The following is a 17,293-nucleotide window of genomic DNA, read 5'->3' on the forward strand; positions in this document are numbered from 1 at the left end:
AATACCAAAAAAGCCACCTCTTCAGTGTGGAATTATTTCTCCACAAATCCGGACAACAGGTGTCAAGCCGTGTGTTGCCTTTGTCAATCCGTAATAAGTAGGGGTAAGGACGTTAACCACTTAGGAACATCCTCCTTTATATGTCACCTGCAGCGCATTCATCAGAAGTCATTGTCAAGTTCAGAAACTTTGGGTAATAGTGTAAGCAGTTCACTGACACTTAAATTCCTTCATCCTCTTGTACCCAAGCTCCTGCAAGCCACACCACCAACTTCCTCAATGTCAATTTTCTCCTCAGTCAGGAACGTCAGTAGTCCTGCAGGCCATGTCACTGGCATGACTGATGAGTCTTCTCCTAACCGGGATTCCTCCAGAGGATCCTTGAGTGGTACGCCTACTGCTGCTGCTGTTGTTGCTGCTGGGAGTTGATCGTCATCCCAGATGGGAAGTCGGAAGACCACTTGTACTACTTCAACTAAGCAATTGACTGTCCAACAGTCCTTTGCGAGGAAGATGAAATATGACAGCAGTCATCCTGTTGCAAAGCGGATAACTGAGGCCTTGAAAGCTATGTTGGTGTTAGATGTGCATCCGGTCTGCCATTGGTGCAGTGGGATTTAGACAATTGATGGAGGTAGTGTGTTCCCAATACCAAATCCCATCTAGATTCCACTTCACTAGGGAAGCGATTCTTGGACTGTACAGGGACATTAAGAAAAGTGTCCTCAGTGTCCTGAAATATGCGGCTGTACCCAGTGTTCACTTAACCACGGACAAGTGAACAAGTGGAGTAGGGCAAACTGAGGACTACATGACTGTGACAGCCGACTGGGTGGATGTATTTCCTCCCGTAGCAACAACAATAGCGGCACCAGAAGCAGCATCTCACAAATGCCAGCTCGTTTCTAGGCAGGCTACACTGTGTATCAGCGATATCCGCAAGAGGCACACTGCTGACAACCTATTACAGAGGGAGTTACTGATTCTATAGTCTTCTGACTCAGCATAATAGCCTTTCAAATTTTGACCTTTTGTGATCACACTATATCACCATCAACCCCCTTTTCTTTTCAATAGGTGAGCCTAACCTACCTCTCTCATCCACTGTCCGCTATAAATTCATAAGACAGTGGACAGCAGAAGGCGGGGTCCCCTCCCTATTTCTTTATTTATTCTACTTATATTTCAGTACCCTCTCATCCAGATGCGAGACCACTCTCTGCAATGCTCGCAGTAACAGAGAATCTGCGCTAGAAACTGGACAGCAGAAGTACCCTTTGTTGCTCACCGCCTATCACACTCTCTCATTTGTGCCCTAGTGTTTCAATTACTGCCATATTTCAGCAGAAACGCCCAATCTCATCCGATCTTGGAAGCTAAGCGTTGACAAGCCTGATTAGTACATAGTAGGGTGACCTCTTGGGAATATCAGCTGCAGTAATGATATGACCTTTGACCACAAACAGCAGAAGTGTTAGAGCAACATCTATACCTTGTTTATTTCTCTATAAACCTTTAATTCTTAAAAAATTGTTTCTGCACTTCTGTCTATCCATCAATGCCTTTTGGTATCAAAATTCTTTTGAATGCTTCTCTTTTATTGGGATCCAGAACCTTTTTTTTAGCAAACAAAGCTTCTACCAGGAGATTACCATTAGTCATTTGACATCTCAATTATGAATTATACTTTTATGCCGTTTATCTATACTTATGAGGTACTTAGATCGGTATTTACCCACCATTATCACTATTGTGATTATACTTGCATGTCTTTTACTTGTACCTTTATTAATAAGTTTTGATCAACTTAGGCACTACTTTATATATTCATCTACATATTTTTCACCACAGGTGCTTCTAATCTTGTATCAGGTTTATCCTGATTCGTATTTAGTGATTTTGTCAATTAAGTTTGACCCTTAACAGCATATTATCCCATTTTTTTCATGTGGATTTCTTTAATTTAATCTACCTGCATATAATCTTTTGCTGTGTTTTTGTTTACACTATATGTATATTTTGTGCATTTGAATAACATTTTTCTGTATCAAACTTCTCACTTTTACGTGTTATTTAATTAAAAGTTAAATTTTAATAAATTCATTACAATTATCTAAGTGTGTCCCAACACAGAGTCTTTCTTTTTTCTTCTTTTTGCACAATTATTACTGACTCTGGGAGCACCACCAACCAAAAATAATTGTTAGATACCTTCTTCAAGGATCGTTAAGCTCACTATTGTTGGTTATTTCTGAACAGTTTTCTACGATTTCTGTACAAACCTATGTTCTTCATTACAATAATTCTCCTGTGCGGAACCAAACCAAATCTCGATTTGTGATATCAGACAACGCCACCAATATTGTGCGTGCATTACATCTGGGCAAATTCCAGCACGTTCCATGTTTTGCACGTACAATTAATTTGGTGGTGCAATTTTTTTTAAAAATGACAGGGGCGTGCAGGAAATGCTGTCACTGGCCCGAAAAATTGCGGGCCACTTTCGGCTTCAGCCACCGCGTCCTGAAGACTGGAGCACCAGCAAACACTCCTGAACCTGTCCTGCCATCACCTGAAGCAAGAGGTGGTAACAAGGTGGAATTCAACATTCTATATGCTTCAGAGGATGGAGGAGCAGCAAAAGGCCATTCAAGACTATACATCCACCTAGGATATAGGCAAAGGAGTGAGAATGCACCTGACTCAAGCGCAGTGGAGAATGATTTCCGTCTTGTGCAAGGTTATCCAACCCTTCGAACTTGCCACACATGAAGTCAGTTCAGACACTGCCAGCTTGTTTCAGGTCATTCCCCTCATCAGGCTTTTGCAGAAGCAGGTGGAGAAATTGAAGGAGGAGCTAAGACAGAGCAATACCGCTAATTATGTGGGACTTGTGGATGGAGCCCTTCATTCGCTTTGCCAGGATTCAAGGGTGGTCAATCTGTTGAAATCAGAGCACTACATTTTGGCCACCGTGCTCGATCCTAGTTTTAAAGCTTACGTTGTATCTCTCTTTCTGGCAGACACAAGTCTGCAGAGGTTAAAGACTTGCTGGTGAGACAATAGCCAACTCAAGCAGAACGTGACCCATCAACAGCTCCTCCTTCATTTTCTCCCGCAACTGGGGCTGTGAGGGAAAAAATAAAATTTTTGAACCCGCCAACTGGTGGTGATGTAGGGCAGTCAGGAGCAAGTGCTAACATCTGGTCCAGACTGAAGGAGCTGCCAATGATTACTCACATGTCTACTGTCACTGCATATGATGATATCACCATTGAAAGAATGGTGGAGGATCATATGGGTGACAGCATCCAAGTAGGCATGTCAAACAGTCCGTATGTATACTGGCAGGATAAAGAGGCAATTTGGAGGCCCTTGCACAAACTAGCTTTATTTTACCTAAGTTGCCCCCCCTCCAGTGTGTACTCCGAAAGAGTGTTTAGTGCATCCAATATCCTTGTAAGCGATCGACATAGGAGGTTACTTCAAGAAAATGTGGAGAAGTTGATGTTCATCAAAATGAATGATAAATTGCTCCAGGAAGACCTTTACCATCAATTGCCTCCAGAAAGTACACAGGGACCTGGGATGGTGGATTCCAGTGGGGATGAATTAATACTCTGTGAAGAGGAGGATGTACACACTGAAAGGGGTGAGGAATTGGAGGATGAGGATGAGGTTAACATCTTGCCTCTGTAGAGCCAGTTTGTGCAAGGAGAGATGAATTGCTTCTTTTTTGGTGGGGGAATTAATTGCTCTTTTTTAGTGGGGGCCCAAACAAACCAATAATTTCAGCAGACCCTGTCGCTGAAATGATTGGTTTGTTAACATGTGCATGTCCTGTTTATACAACATAAGGGTGGGTGGGAGGGCCCAAGGACAATTCCATCTTGCACCTCTTTTTTTTTTCTTTGCATTATGTGCTGTTTGGGGCCTAGTTTTTAAAACTGCCATCCTGTGTGACACTGCAGTGCTACTCCTAGATGGGCCAGGTGTATGTGCCGCCCACTTGGGTCACTTAGCTTAGACATCCAGCTACCTCATTGCACCCAGGGCCGTTTCTAGCCAATTTGGCTCCCAGTGCGAGATTTAAAAATGCGCCCCCCCATTCACATAAGAAAAAATGCGACCCCCCAAAGATATAAAGAGGAAAAGTATGGCAAGGGGGCGTGACCTCGTCAAAATGGGCGTGGTTTTGTTAAGATGTGCGTGGCCTCATCTGATTTCATCATCACGGCCACCACATGATAAAAAAAATAAAATCCTCATTTTACACATTACAGCAGGCAAGTGTCCCCATTTTACACAGCACGGTAGGCAAGTGTCCCCATTTTACACATTGCGGCAGGCACGTGCCCCCATTTTACACATTGCGGCAGGAAAGTGTCCCCATTTTACACATTGCGGTAGGCACGTGCCCCCATTTTACACATTGCGGCAGGAAAGTGTCCCCATTTTACACATTGCGGCAGGCACGTGCCCCCATTTTACACAGTACAACAGGCAAGTGTACCCATTTTACACATTGGGCAGGCACGTGCCCCCATTTTACACAGTACGGCAGGCAAGTGTCCCCATTTTACACATTGCGGCATGAAAGTGTCCCCATTTTACACATTGCGGCAGGAAAGTGTCCCCATTTTACACAGTACAACAGGCAAGTGTCCCCATTTTACATATTGCGGCAGGCACGTGCCCCCATTTTACACATTCCGGCAGGCAAGTGTCCCCATTTTACACATTACGGCAGGCAAGTGTCCCCATTTTACACAGCATGGCAGGCAAGTGTCCCCATTTTACACATTGCGGCAGGCACGTGCCCCCATTTTACACAGTACAACAGGCAAGTGTCCCCATTTTACACATTGCAGCAGGAAAGTGTCCCCATTTTACACATTGCGGCAGGCACGTGCCCCCATTTTACACAGTACAACAGGCAAGTGTCCCCATTTTACACATTGCGGCAGGCACGTGCCCCCATTTTACACAGTACGGCAGGCAAGTGTCCCCATTTTACACATTGCGGCAGGCAAGTGTCCCCATTTTACACATTGCGGCAGGCACGTGCCCCCATTTTACACAGCATGGCAGGCAAGTGTCCCCATTTTACACATTGCGGCAGACAGGTGTCCCCGTTTTACACATTCCGGCAGGCAAGTGTCCCCATTTTACACATTCCGGCAGACAAGAGTCCCCATTTTACATATTATGGCAGGCAAGTGTCCCCATTTTACACATTCCAGCAGACAGTTGTCCCCATTTTACACATTCCGGCAGGCAAGCGTCCCCATTTTACACATTCCGGCAGACAAGTGTCCCCACTTTACACATTCCGGCAGACAGGTGTCCCCATTTTACACAGTACGGCAGGTGGTGGTGGGGGGGGAGGGAGAGGGGCTGACTTACATTTGAAGCGGTTCTTCCCACTCTTCAGCCGCCTCTCCCTCGTCTGCGCAGCGCTGGCCGGCTTGGCTCCCCCTTCTCCCTCCTCCCGAGTGCCCAGCTCGGGGGGCGGGTTTTCACGGAATGACGCGATTGCGTTGTGACGTCACGATGCAAACGCGTCATTCCGCGAAACCCCGCCCCCCGAGCTGGGCACTCGGGAGGAGAGGGGAGGGGGGTTTGAAAGTGCTCAGGAAGTGCCGCGGCGGGCGCCCCGTGCGGTTGCACGGCTCGCCCACCGCAAGAAACGGCACTGATTGCACCTCTTTTTCTTCTTTGCATTATGTGCTCTTTGGGGCCTAGTTTTTAAAACTACCATCCTGTCTGCCACTGCTGTGCCACTCCTAGATGAGCCAGGTGTTTGTGCCGCCCATTTGGGTCAATTAGCTTAGTCATCCAGCGACCTCGGTGCAACCTTTTGACCTAAAAACTATATTGTGAGGAGAGAGGTGTTCAGAATAGACTGGAAATGAGTGGAAATCAATGTTATTGAGGTTAATAATTACCCCCAAATTTTGTGATTAGCTGATTTTTAAAAATCATTCAGATCCAAAACCAAAACCCGAAAGGGTGGTTTTGGCAAAACCAATCCAGATCCAAAACATGAGAGGGGATCCAGATCCAAAACCAAAACATGAATAGTGCACGCCGCACAACTCATTTGTGTAAGAATTCCTCCTGTGCACTACCATGCGATGGACTTCGCAACCCCTTTGCCACCCACTTTGCATATCTGAGCAATGCTTAAGTAAGCTGCTGGATACGATCTCCCAACCATCGATGCACCATTGCTGCAACATCTCCTTCTCAAGCAGCCCCTGTCTGGGGCAGAGTCTCCATTCTTAAAATACGGCCACTGTGCTGCAAAGACCAATCAACTGGGCAAACCGGTACTTCGTGCACCTCTGATTCAGGCCATTATATTTTTTATGTCGATGTTCTGCTGTAGTGTAAGTTTTATTAAAACTAATCAATTATTTATAAATGTAGATTTTCAGATATAGAATATTATATTATGCAGCTTTAAAACAGCGCTTTGTACAATAATTTCTAATAACCATTAATAACTTTCATTGTATGACTGATTATTCATGTATGCTGTAACCTATCCGTTACTAATAAATGTTTGAATAATAGTCTTCTATTTATCTACCACCTTCATTTGAAATGGTACAGAGTAAATCAAGCTTGTTTATACCATAAAGGTAGTGGGTTACTGAAAATATGCATGCCAATGTTATGCTAAAATACTTCCTGATTTAATTAGGTAGCAATAACTAGGATCTTAAAATAATCTCTCTGGGATTTGTTCTACTGCCAAACTGTATTCATTATTTGGCAATATATAGCCATCCAAATGAAGACAGGGGGAGTTATTTACAGTATATTAATCAGAAAATGGGAGAGTCATTGTAGACAGAGCTACTGGGCTTCACACTTGGAGGCCATTTAGTAAGCAGTGCTAAACTTTTTTGAAATGATTTGTTTTCACCAGAGAAAATCTCAGTTAATACTTCATAGCATACAGTATGTTAAAGTATTTATGGTGGATAAATTACAGATTTCCCCAGTGTTATTTGAACATGGTATTTGGCAATTTCTGCTGACTCTATAGAGTTCTGTGGGGACTATGGAAAGGTTATTTAACAAATATTGTTCAGAAATTAAACTTTATGCCTTCTATGCATGTCATTATACAGTGCTCACCATAAGAAGCAGGCAATTTAATTAGAGGAAAAGAGCTGCTTGGTAACTATGGTTAATTATGTTAAGCAAACGAAAGTCATCCCATCTTGATAAAGTTTTGCCAGGAGAGCTAGTTATCAGCAGTGCTGTCCCAGCTAGACTTTTTGGCAAATAGCAGTGATAATTTTTTATCACTGTAATGATAATAATAATAATAATAATAATAATAATAATTTTTATTATCAATAGAGGGCTTCTCTGGGAGCGGGAAGATGGACTGTGTCTCCTAAAATACTGCTTTTTTAAATGCATTTATGTCTTAAACTAATTATAAGAGTAACAGAATACAGGGATTACATTTGTTGTGGCACTTTTGCGTGTTTGAAGATTTTTGTTTTTTACATTGGGCAAAGAGCATTTAGAAAATCAATTCTCAACTGAAGAGCAACTTAAATGTTCAATATAAGTTATTCTAAGTCCAACTCAAGCTAAGTTATGTGGAGTAGAAACAGCTGAGTGGCCTACTCTTCTATAGGTGCCGCTGTCTTCCTCTGCAACCCCATGCGAAACCACAAGCAATGTTGATAGTGTGCTCTGTCTTACCTGAATTATGCTTTTGAAAGAGGTCCAAATATAACTTCCCAATGATTAAGCTTACACTATGAAGAGCTTTTTCATTTATCATTTTATTTGATTCCTCTTTAAATATCTGTTCATAATAGATTATGGAGTTTGTTACATTCATACTGCTAGACTTTTACATAGGTTTAAGTTCACTTCCACTTGTTTTATTCCTGCATATGAGTATCACATGCTTCATGATTGGGATTTGTTATTTTGCAACATACTACAAGAAAGAACAAAGAGAAAACAAATCCAAAACCCAGAACTAATACAACACACTTCACCATACCTTCTCAGTGGCAAACGCAGGATTTCTAGAGGGGGGTTTCCAAATGCTACACACAATCTCCCAACATTGCAGCAAGTGAGGGAGTTGTTGTTTTTTTTTTTTTTGGGGGGGGGGGGGGCAGTAGAAGAACCTAGTACAGACCCTGGACACTAATGTAAACATTGTGGACTTTTTATACAATGGATACTCTATGGAATACATTATTAATATCTAACACTATAGACACCATTGTTATTATTGTCATAATTTAAGTAATTGCCAAGAGGAGGAGGGTTTCCGGGCAACCGGAACCCCCCCCCTGCGTTTGCATATGCTTCTTACAGTCCCGATCTAGGAGGAGAGTCCTGCTATCGGTACATGTGTCCTGATGTTTGTGGGAAGGTGGGATGTATTGCCGCTGCTGCAGGCACTGGATGCAGGCATCTCCACTGTGTGCTAGAGATGAGCGGGTTCGGTTCCTCGGAATCCGAACCCCCCCAAACTTCACCCATTTTACACGGGTCCGAGGCAGACTCGGATCCTCCCGCCTTGCTCGGGTAACCCGAGCACGCCCGAACGTCTTCATCCCGCTGTCTGTCGGATTCTCGCGAGATTCATATTCTATATAAGGAGCCGTGCGTCACCGCCATTTTCACTCGTGCATTGGAGATGATAGGGAGAGGATGTGCAGCGTTCTCTCAGTTGTGTTCAGTGTGCTGCAAATATCTGTGCTCAGTGTGCTGCAAATATCTGTGCTTAGTGTACTTGCAAATATCTGTGCTCAGTGTGCTGAAAATATCTACGTTCTCTGCCTGAAAAACGCTCCATATATGTGCTGCATTGTAGTATATAGTAGGAGGACAGTGCAGAATTTTGCTGACCAGTGACCACCAGTATTATATCAGTACGGTACAGTAGTCCACTGCTCTACCAACCTCTGTGTCGTCAAGTATACTATCCATCCATACCTGTGGTGCATTTTAGTTGTTGTGCGCAGTAGTAGGAGGACAGTGCATAATTTTGCTGACCCCCAGTATATAATATATAGCAGTACGGTACAGTAGTCCACTGCTCTACCTACCTCTGTGTCATCAAGTATACTATCCATCCATACCTGTGGTGCATTTTAGTCATTGTGCGTAGTAGTAGGAGGACAGTGCATAATTTAACTGACCACCAGTATATATTATATAGCAGTACGGTACAGTAGTCCACTGCTCTACCTACCTCTGTGTCGTCAAGTATACTATCCATCCATACCTGTGGTGCATTTTAGTTGTTGTGCGCAGCAGTAGGAGGACAGTGCATAATTTTGCTGACCACCAGTATATAATATATAGCAGTACGGTACAGTAGTCCACTGCTCTACCTACCTCTGTGTCGTCAAGTATACTATCTATCCATACCTGTGGTGCATTTTAGTTGTTGTGCGCAGTAGTAGGAGGACAGTGCATAATTTTGCTGACCACCAGTATATAATATATAGCAGTACGGTACAGTAGTCCACTGCTCTACCTACCTCTGTGTCGTCAAGTATACTATCCATCCATACCTGTGGTGCATTTAAGTTTTGCGCAGTAGTAGGAGGACAGTGCATAATTTTGCTGACCACCAGTATATAATATTTAGCAGTACGGTACAGTAGTCCACTGCTCTACCTCCCTCTGTGTCGTCAAGTATACTATCCATCCATACCTGTGGTGCATTTAAGTTTTGCGCAGTAGTAGGAGGACAGTGCATAATTTTGCTGACCAGCAGTATATAATATATAGCAGTATGGTACAGTAGTCCACTGCTCTACCTACCTCTGTGTCATCAAGTATACTATCCATCCATACCTGTGGTGCATTTTAGTTGTTGTGCGCAGTAATAGGAGGACAGTGCATAATTTTGCTGACCACCAGTATATAATATATAGCAGTACGGTACAGTAGTCCACTGCTCTACCTACCTCTGTGTCGTCAAGTATACTATCCATCCATACCTGTGGTGCATTTAAGTTTTGCGCAGTAGTAGGAGGACAGTGCATAATTTTACTGACCACCAGTATATAATATATAGCAGTACGGTACAGTAGTCCACTGCTCTACCTACCTCTGTGTCGTCAAGTATACTATCCATCCATACCTGTGGTGCATTTAAGTTTTGCGCAGTAGTAGGAGGACAGTGCATAATTTTGCTGACCACCAGTATATAATATATAGCAGTACTGTACAGTAGGCCATTGCTATTGATATATTACTGGCATATAATTCCACACATTAAAAAATGGAGAACAAAAATGTGGAGGGTAGAATAGGGAAAGATCATGATCCACTTCCACCTCATGCTGAAGCTGCTGCCACTAGTCATGACCGAGACGTTGAAATGCCATCAACGTCGTCTGCCAAGGCCGATGCCCAATGTCATAGTAGAGAGCATGTAAAATCCAAAAAACAAAAGTTCAGTAAAATGACCCAAAAATCATAATTAAAAGCGTCTGATGAGAAGCATAAACTTGCCAATATGCCATTTACGACACGGAGTGGCAAGGAACGGCTGAGGCCCTGGCCTATGTTCATGGCTAGTAGTTCAGATTCACATGAGGATGGAAGCACTCATCCTCTCGTTAGAAAACTGCACTGCCACTCCTAGATGGGCCAGGTGTTTGTGTCGGCCACTTGGGTCGCTTAGCTTAGCCACACAGCTACCTCATTGCACCTCTTTTTTTCTTTGCATCATGTGCTGTTTGGGGACAATTTTTTAAATCTGCCATCCTGTCTGACACTGCAGTGCCACTCCTAGATGGGCCAGGTGTTTGTGTCGGCCACTTGGGTCGCTTAGCTTAGTCACACAGCGAACTTGGTGCACCTCTTTTTTTCTTTGCATCATGTGCTGTTTGGTGACTATTTTTTGAAGTGCCATCCTGTCTGACACTGTAGTGCCACTCCTAGATGGGCCAGGTGTTTGTGTCGGCCACTTGGGTCGCTTAGCTTAGTCACACAGCTACCTCATTGCACCTCTTTTTTTCTGTGCATCATGTGCTGTTTGGGGACTATTTTTTAAATCTGCCATCCTGTCTGACACTGCAGTGCCACTCCTAGATGGGCCAGGTGTTTGTGTCGGCCACTTGGGTCGCTTAGCTTAGTCATTCAGCGACCTCGGTGCAATTTTTAGGACTAAAATAAATATTGTGAGGTGTTCAGAATAGACTGGAAATGAGTGGAAATTATGGTTATTGAGGTTAATAATACTATGGTATAAAAATTACCCCCAAAATCTATGATTTGGGCTGTTTTGGGGTTTTTTTTGTAAAAAAAAACACCCGAATCCAAAACACACCCGAATCCGACAAAACAATTTCAGGGAGGTTTTGCCAAAAATGCGTTCGAATCCAAAACACACCCGCGGAATCGAATCCAAAACCAAAACACAAAACCCGAAAAATGTCCGGTGCACATCACTACTGTGTGCAGCAATAAAATTTTGTTTTTGTACAAAAGTCGCCACTATGACACAGTTACATCCTCTCCATGTCCTGATTCCGAATCCCAGTGTAGGGAGCTATGTTTTTGCTTAGAAAGCCGTTTAGATATTGTTAGTTACTAACATTCAAATTAAGAAAATGATTTGAGTTTAGAGCTACTTTAACAATTTTTCAAACACTATATTTCCAAATATACTCTGTGGAGCTCATTCTGAGTTGGACACAGAGCGCCTGCAGCAGTGTCTATTGTCAGCTGTCTGTAACTTTAGGCAAATGCAGCTTCAAACTCCTTCCTTTGTGTACATTCAGGTTGCTGAATGTGCAAGGTTTATACATGTAGTAATATCATTTGGTGCATCCTTATATGCCACCATTGGTCACACCAGCCCTTTGCAGGTCCAGTTTCTCTGTCTTACCTTGGCTATGCGACTGTAAACTTAGCTGCTTGCTTTGACACTTATACAACACTCCCATAGCGTGCCCACTGAACAAGCAATTTTTGCAAGCATTTCTAGTCACCTCACAGACACAGCCCAGGAATGCCTATCACTTTTACACAACATTTCTGACAGAACTGTAATAGGTCTGCCTGGATCCCAGCACTGGCTATGTCCTCTGACCAGCTGTGCCCCAAAGGAGGTTGGAACACAGAAGGGTCAGGGCCGATGAGTGCAGCATTGCCCAGAGCATCCTGAGCTCACTCCGATGGGCTGCTGAGACTGCAGGGTGGCTGCCTGTAGTGTCTAAAAGAAGACCCCATGCTGCAGCAGTGGTCCTGGCTGCAGTATGCTGTTCCTCTGCACTGCTCGCACACCCCTAGTTATGGCCCTGATTTTGGATAATGGGCATCCCAGCGGCACCTTTGTGCATACACTCTGTGTAACGTGTCTACTACGGTGTGCTTGCGCTCAGGATCCCGGTGCCCAGCATAGCGGCGCCAGTATACCGGCAGCGGGGCAGGCACAAAAGAGCCCCTTGTGGGCTGGCTGCGCTCGCTACACTGCACTCGCTACACTGCGCTCACTATGCTGCGGGCACGGTGGCGTGCTATACGCTTTATGCTATTTATTCTCCCTCTGGGGGTGTCATGGACATTCCAAGAGGGAAAATAGTTGTCGGTATGCCAGCTGTCGGGGTTCCAGCACCGGTGTGCTGAGCACCGGGATCCCAACGGCCGGCATATCAAGTGCCACCCCTGTGTCACGCATCCACCGTATGAGTTTTTACGAATTTTGGAAAAAATCACTCAGCTACATAAACATCTGTATTGCAAGCACCCAGTGGCTTGCGGTGAGTTCAGTGGCTGGTGAGGCACAGCATCCATAATGTATGCCGAGGCCCGCCGTTGACCCCTACCACCACCGAGCTGATGCCCTCTACCGCCCCACAAACCGATGCCCACTACCACCACAGAAGCCAATGTTCTACAAAATCGCCACCACCAACCACCCTGGCCCCCTTGCCACTAATTTGCATCTCGGTCCGATGCAGCCACCGCCAATGCCTGCAGCCTGCCTAATTAAACTTGCAAAGAGCAGGCAGCTAATATATTGTCAGTTTTATCAAATAAAAAATAAATATTATGGAGAGGGTGATGCCAGGGAAAGAAGGACATCGGCAGGTGAAAGACAGAGGGTGACACTGACAGCATTGGGTGACGGAGAGGGTGACACCAGGGAGAGGGTGACACTAACAGAATTGGGTGATAGGGAAAGGTTGACGCCGGGGAGAGGGTGACAGAGAGAGGGTGACAGAAAGAGGGTGACACTGACAGCATTGGGTGACAGGGAGGGGGTGACGCTGGGGAGAGGGTGACAGCAGTGGGTGACAGAGAGAGTGACGCTGGGGAGAGGGTGACAGCAGTGGGTGACAGAGAGAGGGTGACACTGGGGAGAGGGTGACACTGACAAGATAACAGGGAGAGTGTGATGCCAGGAAGTGGGTTACATGGAGAGGGTACTAGTGAGAGCACATTAAAAAATACAACATAAACATTACAGCCTGGGTCTGCAGAACAGCATGACTGAGCTAATACCATGTCACACTAAAGTCACTCTTCCTTGCCAACCTGCACCCACCATCGCAGCCGGTAAGAGAAGCAGAAACAACAAACCTGCTGTGGATCTCCTCATCATCCAGCATAGCAGAGCCGCTCAGCCTGTACCGCGCTGGCCGGTGAGTGCACTGCAGGCTGCGGGGATGTAGGTCGCAACTGGTTCCTGGAAGTGCTGCCGGAGCAATTGGGAGAGGAAAGAGGATCGCGGCCCCTCCTCCCCCTCGGGTCGAACTGCAAGTACTCAATATGGCAGCAGCTGCCACCTCAGCCTGTCAGCAGGCAGGTGTTGCCCCCTCCTCCTATCCCTCATGTATGTGTATATATTATGTGAGTGTATGTACACACAGTCCAGGTACGGTTGTTGCTGAGGGATTACACTGTCAGCTGAGACCCCAAAACGTTGAAGGAATAAACTGCTCTATATTACATGCTGCAGAGCTGTGGTCTTGCCTCAGCAACACCCATACCTGGACTGTGTACATACACTCACATAATATATACTACACATACATGAGGGATAGGAGGAGGGCATAGATAGAATACAACAGAGCAACCCCCTTATCCCCGCCGCAGCTTACAGTGGCTTCCAGCGTCCCCTCTCTATAGCACCCTGCCTGTAATACACTGCACATACCTGCATCGGCCGCACCCCCCCCCCGACCCACACTAGGCTGCACATGTATGCTATCCATCAGCCATTTGCACTGCGGTTCTAAGCAGCCACGGCTGGCACCACCTCACACCCTGTACCAGGCAACGTACGCAGGCATCTGAACCACAGTAACTGTTCCCATTCCCAGCAGCCGCGGCCGGGACCCTCTCGCGGCCGGCACCCTCTCACACCCCGCACCATCTGCATTGCGGTGCCCGGCCCCAGCAATGTAATGCACGCATCAAGAGAGGCAGGGGTTAAAGTGGGCCTGAACGGTGCGGACCTGCGTTCCGACACTTCAAATTGAAGGCGGAACCAGTTCCGCCTCCATCCGTCGACCAACCAACAAGTAAATGCTTCAGGTCCCAGCAGGAGTTGGATGCAGCAAAAGTAGCTGCCAGCCAATCTCTGCTCGCTGGACCGGCGTCAGAGCCAATCACGGCTCTTGGATCACCAGCCAATGAGAAGCAGCCAAGTGGCAGCTTTTCATTAGCTGATGGCCCGCAATCCGTGGTTGCTTCAAATGAGCGTCCCCGGTCCCCTTCGTTATAGCAGACAGTGGCGGCGGCGGCGCTGCCAGGCAGCCTATCCATAACTCAGGACTGTCTGGTGGCCGCTAACAGGACGCTCGTCAGACGCGGAAGGTGGATGTGATCATGTGAGATGGCGGGGTCGGGGGGGATGATGAAAAAGCGGGAGGTGAAATGGGCAGGGCAGTGCAATGAGATGGCAGGGGATGACGAGAGCTGCAGGGGGTGAGATAGTGGGGGGCAGTGATGAGAGCTGCAGGGGGTGAGATAGTGGGGGGCAGTGATGAGAGCTGCAGGGGGTGAGATAGTGGGGGGCAGTGATGAGAGCTGCAGGGGTTGAGATGGTGGGGGCAATGATGAGAGCTGCAGGGGGTGAGATAGTGGGGGGCAGTGATGAGAGCTGCAGGGGGTGAGATAGTGGGGGGCAATGATGAGAGGAGCAGGGGGTGAGACGGCAGGGGGATGATGAGAGGAGCAAGGGGTGAGACGGATGATGAGAGAAGCAGGGGGTGAGACGGCAGGCGGATGATGAGAGGAACAGGGGGTGAGACGGCAGGCGGATGATGAGAGAAGCAGGGGGTGAGACGGCAGGCGGATGATGAGAGGAGCAGGGGGTCAGACGGCAGGGGATGATGAGAGAAGCAGGGGTGAGATAGGTGGGGGGGTATGATGAGAGAAGCAGGGGGTGAGATTGGGATGGGGTAGAGAGGAGCAGGGGGTGAGATTGGTGTGAGGGTGGTGAGAGAAGCATGGGGTGAGATGGGAGAGTAACACCCCTTTCAGACCGCCTAAGGCAGTTTGCACCCTGGAGCCTTACACGGAAGCTCCCAGTGTGCGACCCACCTCAGGCGCCCCGCTGCCGCTGACTGCAACCCGGCATATTGCCGGGTTGGTGATGTCAGCAGTGACACAGAGGGGGATGGTGCTTGGAGATCACATGATATCCAAGCGCCACCCGTCCATGCACAGTGAACAAGTGCCAGGTCACCTCAACCCGGCTACCATTCACACCACACAGCGAGTTGAGTTGAACATGTGTTCAACCTGCTCGCTACCCAAGTTGGAATACTGGGTCGCTCGACCCGGTATTTCAATCCTGGCACCTTTCAGACCGCACATGAACATGGGTTATGCACATTCATGTGCCAATAACCCGTGTTCAGAGGTGGCGGTCTGAAAGGGGTATAAGAGAAGATGTGGCTGAGATGGGAGAGTGAGGGGCACAGAGGTGAGATAGAAGCAGAGCCTGAAAAGGGTAGCAGGGAGTGAGAGGAGTGAGAGGTGTAAGGGGTAAGTAAAGGAGAGAAAGATTCAGGTGATCAGACACAAAGGAAAGTACAGTATATAGGGAGTAAGGGTTGCCTAGGATGAAGATATGGACACAAGAAGAGTGACAGACAAAGGAAGCAAGAAAGCAGAAAGTAAACATGGAAGACATAGGAGAGGTGAGCAAAGGTTGTTCAACATATCCTGCTATATTGTGCTTTTCATCTAAATGTAAACACATAAAAATCCCTATAGCTTCGGGGGAAGGGGGGGGGGTTGTTAGGGGCATTACTCCTACTGTGGGTATTGTGTGTGTAAAAGGGCACTGATATGTGGGGCAATGTGAATAAGATTATGCTGCTTTGAGGCTTTATTTTGAATCGGTACTATTGTGTGGCCCCGCCCCTTCCTAGTGATGCCACACCCCCTTTTGCAGCGCGCGCCTTAGGCGCGCGGGGTATTAAATTCCCCCACCTCTCAAGGACCACTTTAAGCTCCGAAGAGAGGTGACATCGGGACTCACCCGTGCAGCAATCGTCTGCTGCGGTGCTACCCTGGGACATCCATTTCTCCTCCTGCCAGTCTGGCATCCGACCCGCACTGTGCTTCAGCGTGATTGGGTGCAGGGGAGCGGCTGGCCATGCAGGCATCTGGGGCCCCATAGCAGCCGCATCCCCGCACCTATGGTAGTTACTCCACTGGGTGGGCATTACCTTGATGTCCACCCCCGCCCCCGGAATCCTACACTGGCCAATCACATCAGTCTCTGTGACAGGGGCGTGCTTTCATATGGGCTGACAGCACGCCCCTGTCACAGAGGCGCTTCTTTAGGTGCCGCTTCAAGGGCTTTTTTTAATGGGATTCTGCTGCCTGATGCTTGGCCCCACCCCCCGTATCCTGTCCCTTTACATTGGCAGCGGGAGGCACCAAAAGCTGTGCCTCCAAACACATTGAGAACAGAGATATAAATGATTAAAATAATACAAAGGCTAAAGTATATTGTATTATTTTAATCCTTAATGACAGGGGAGGCACTGCCTCCCCTGCCTCCCCTGACTGCATGTCCCTGCAAGCACCTTACATGCAGCTCTGAGTCAGGTCATGTATTTTCAGCCTTGTGCTGGATGGACTTCCTGCATACTGACTTGTACATGTTCTGGAACAAAATTATTATTTTTTTTTTTTTTATCAAGGTAAAGCTTTTTTTTTTTTATAATCAAGGTAAACTATTGCACTGAAGGATATATACTGTATACAGGTTTAGTATCAAATGCCTAGAATCAAAATCCCGACAAGGTCAAAA

The 17,293-nt window shown here is 46.6% G+C and overlaps 1 pseudogene; it reads left to right on the forward strand.

Moving 5' to 3' along the window:
• The first annotated feature begins 1,325 nt into the window (after positions 1-1,325).
• LOC134939127 (5S ribosomal RNA) lies at positions 1,326-1,444 on the forward strand (annotated as a pseudogene).
• The last annotated feature ends 15,849 nt before the right edge of the window (positions 1,445-17,293 follow it).

Source organism: Pseudophryne corroboree, chromosome 6, assembly GCF_028390025.1.
Source record: "Pseudophryne corroboree isolate aPseCor3 chromosome 6, aPseCor3.hap2, whole genome shotgun sequence".
Lineage (NCBI taxonomy): Eukaryota > Metazoa > Chordata > Amphibia > Anura > Myobatrachidae > Pseudophryne > Pseudophryne corroboree.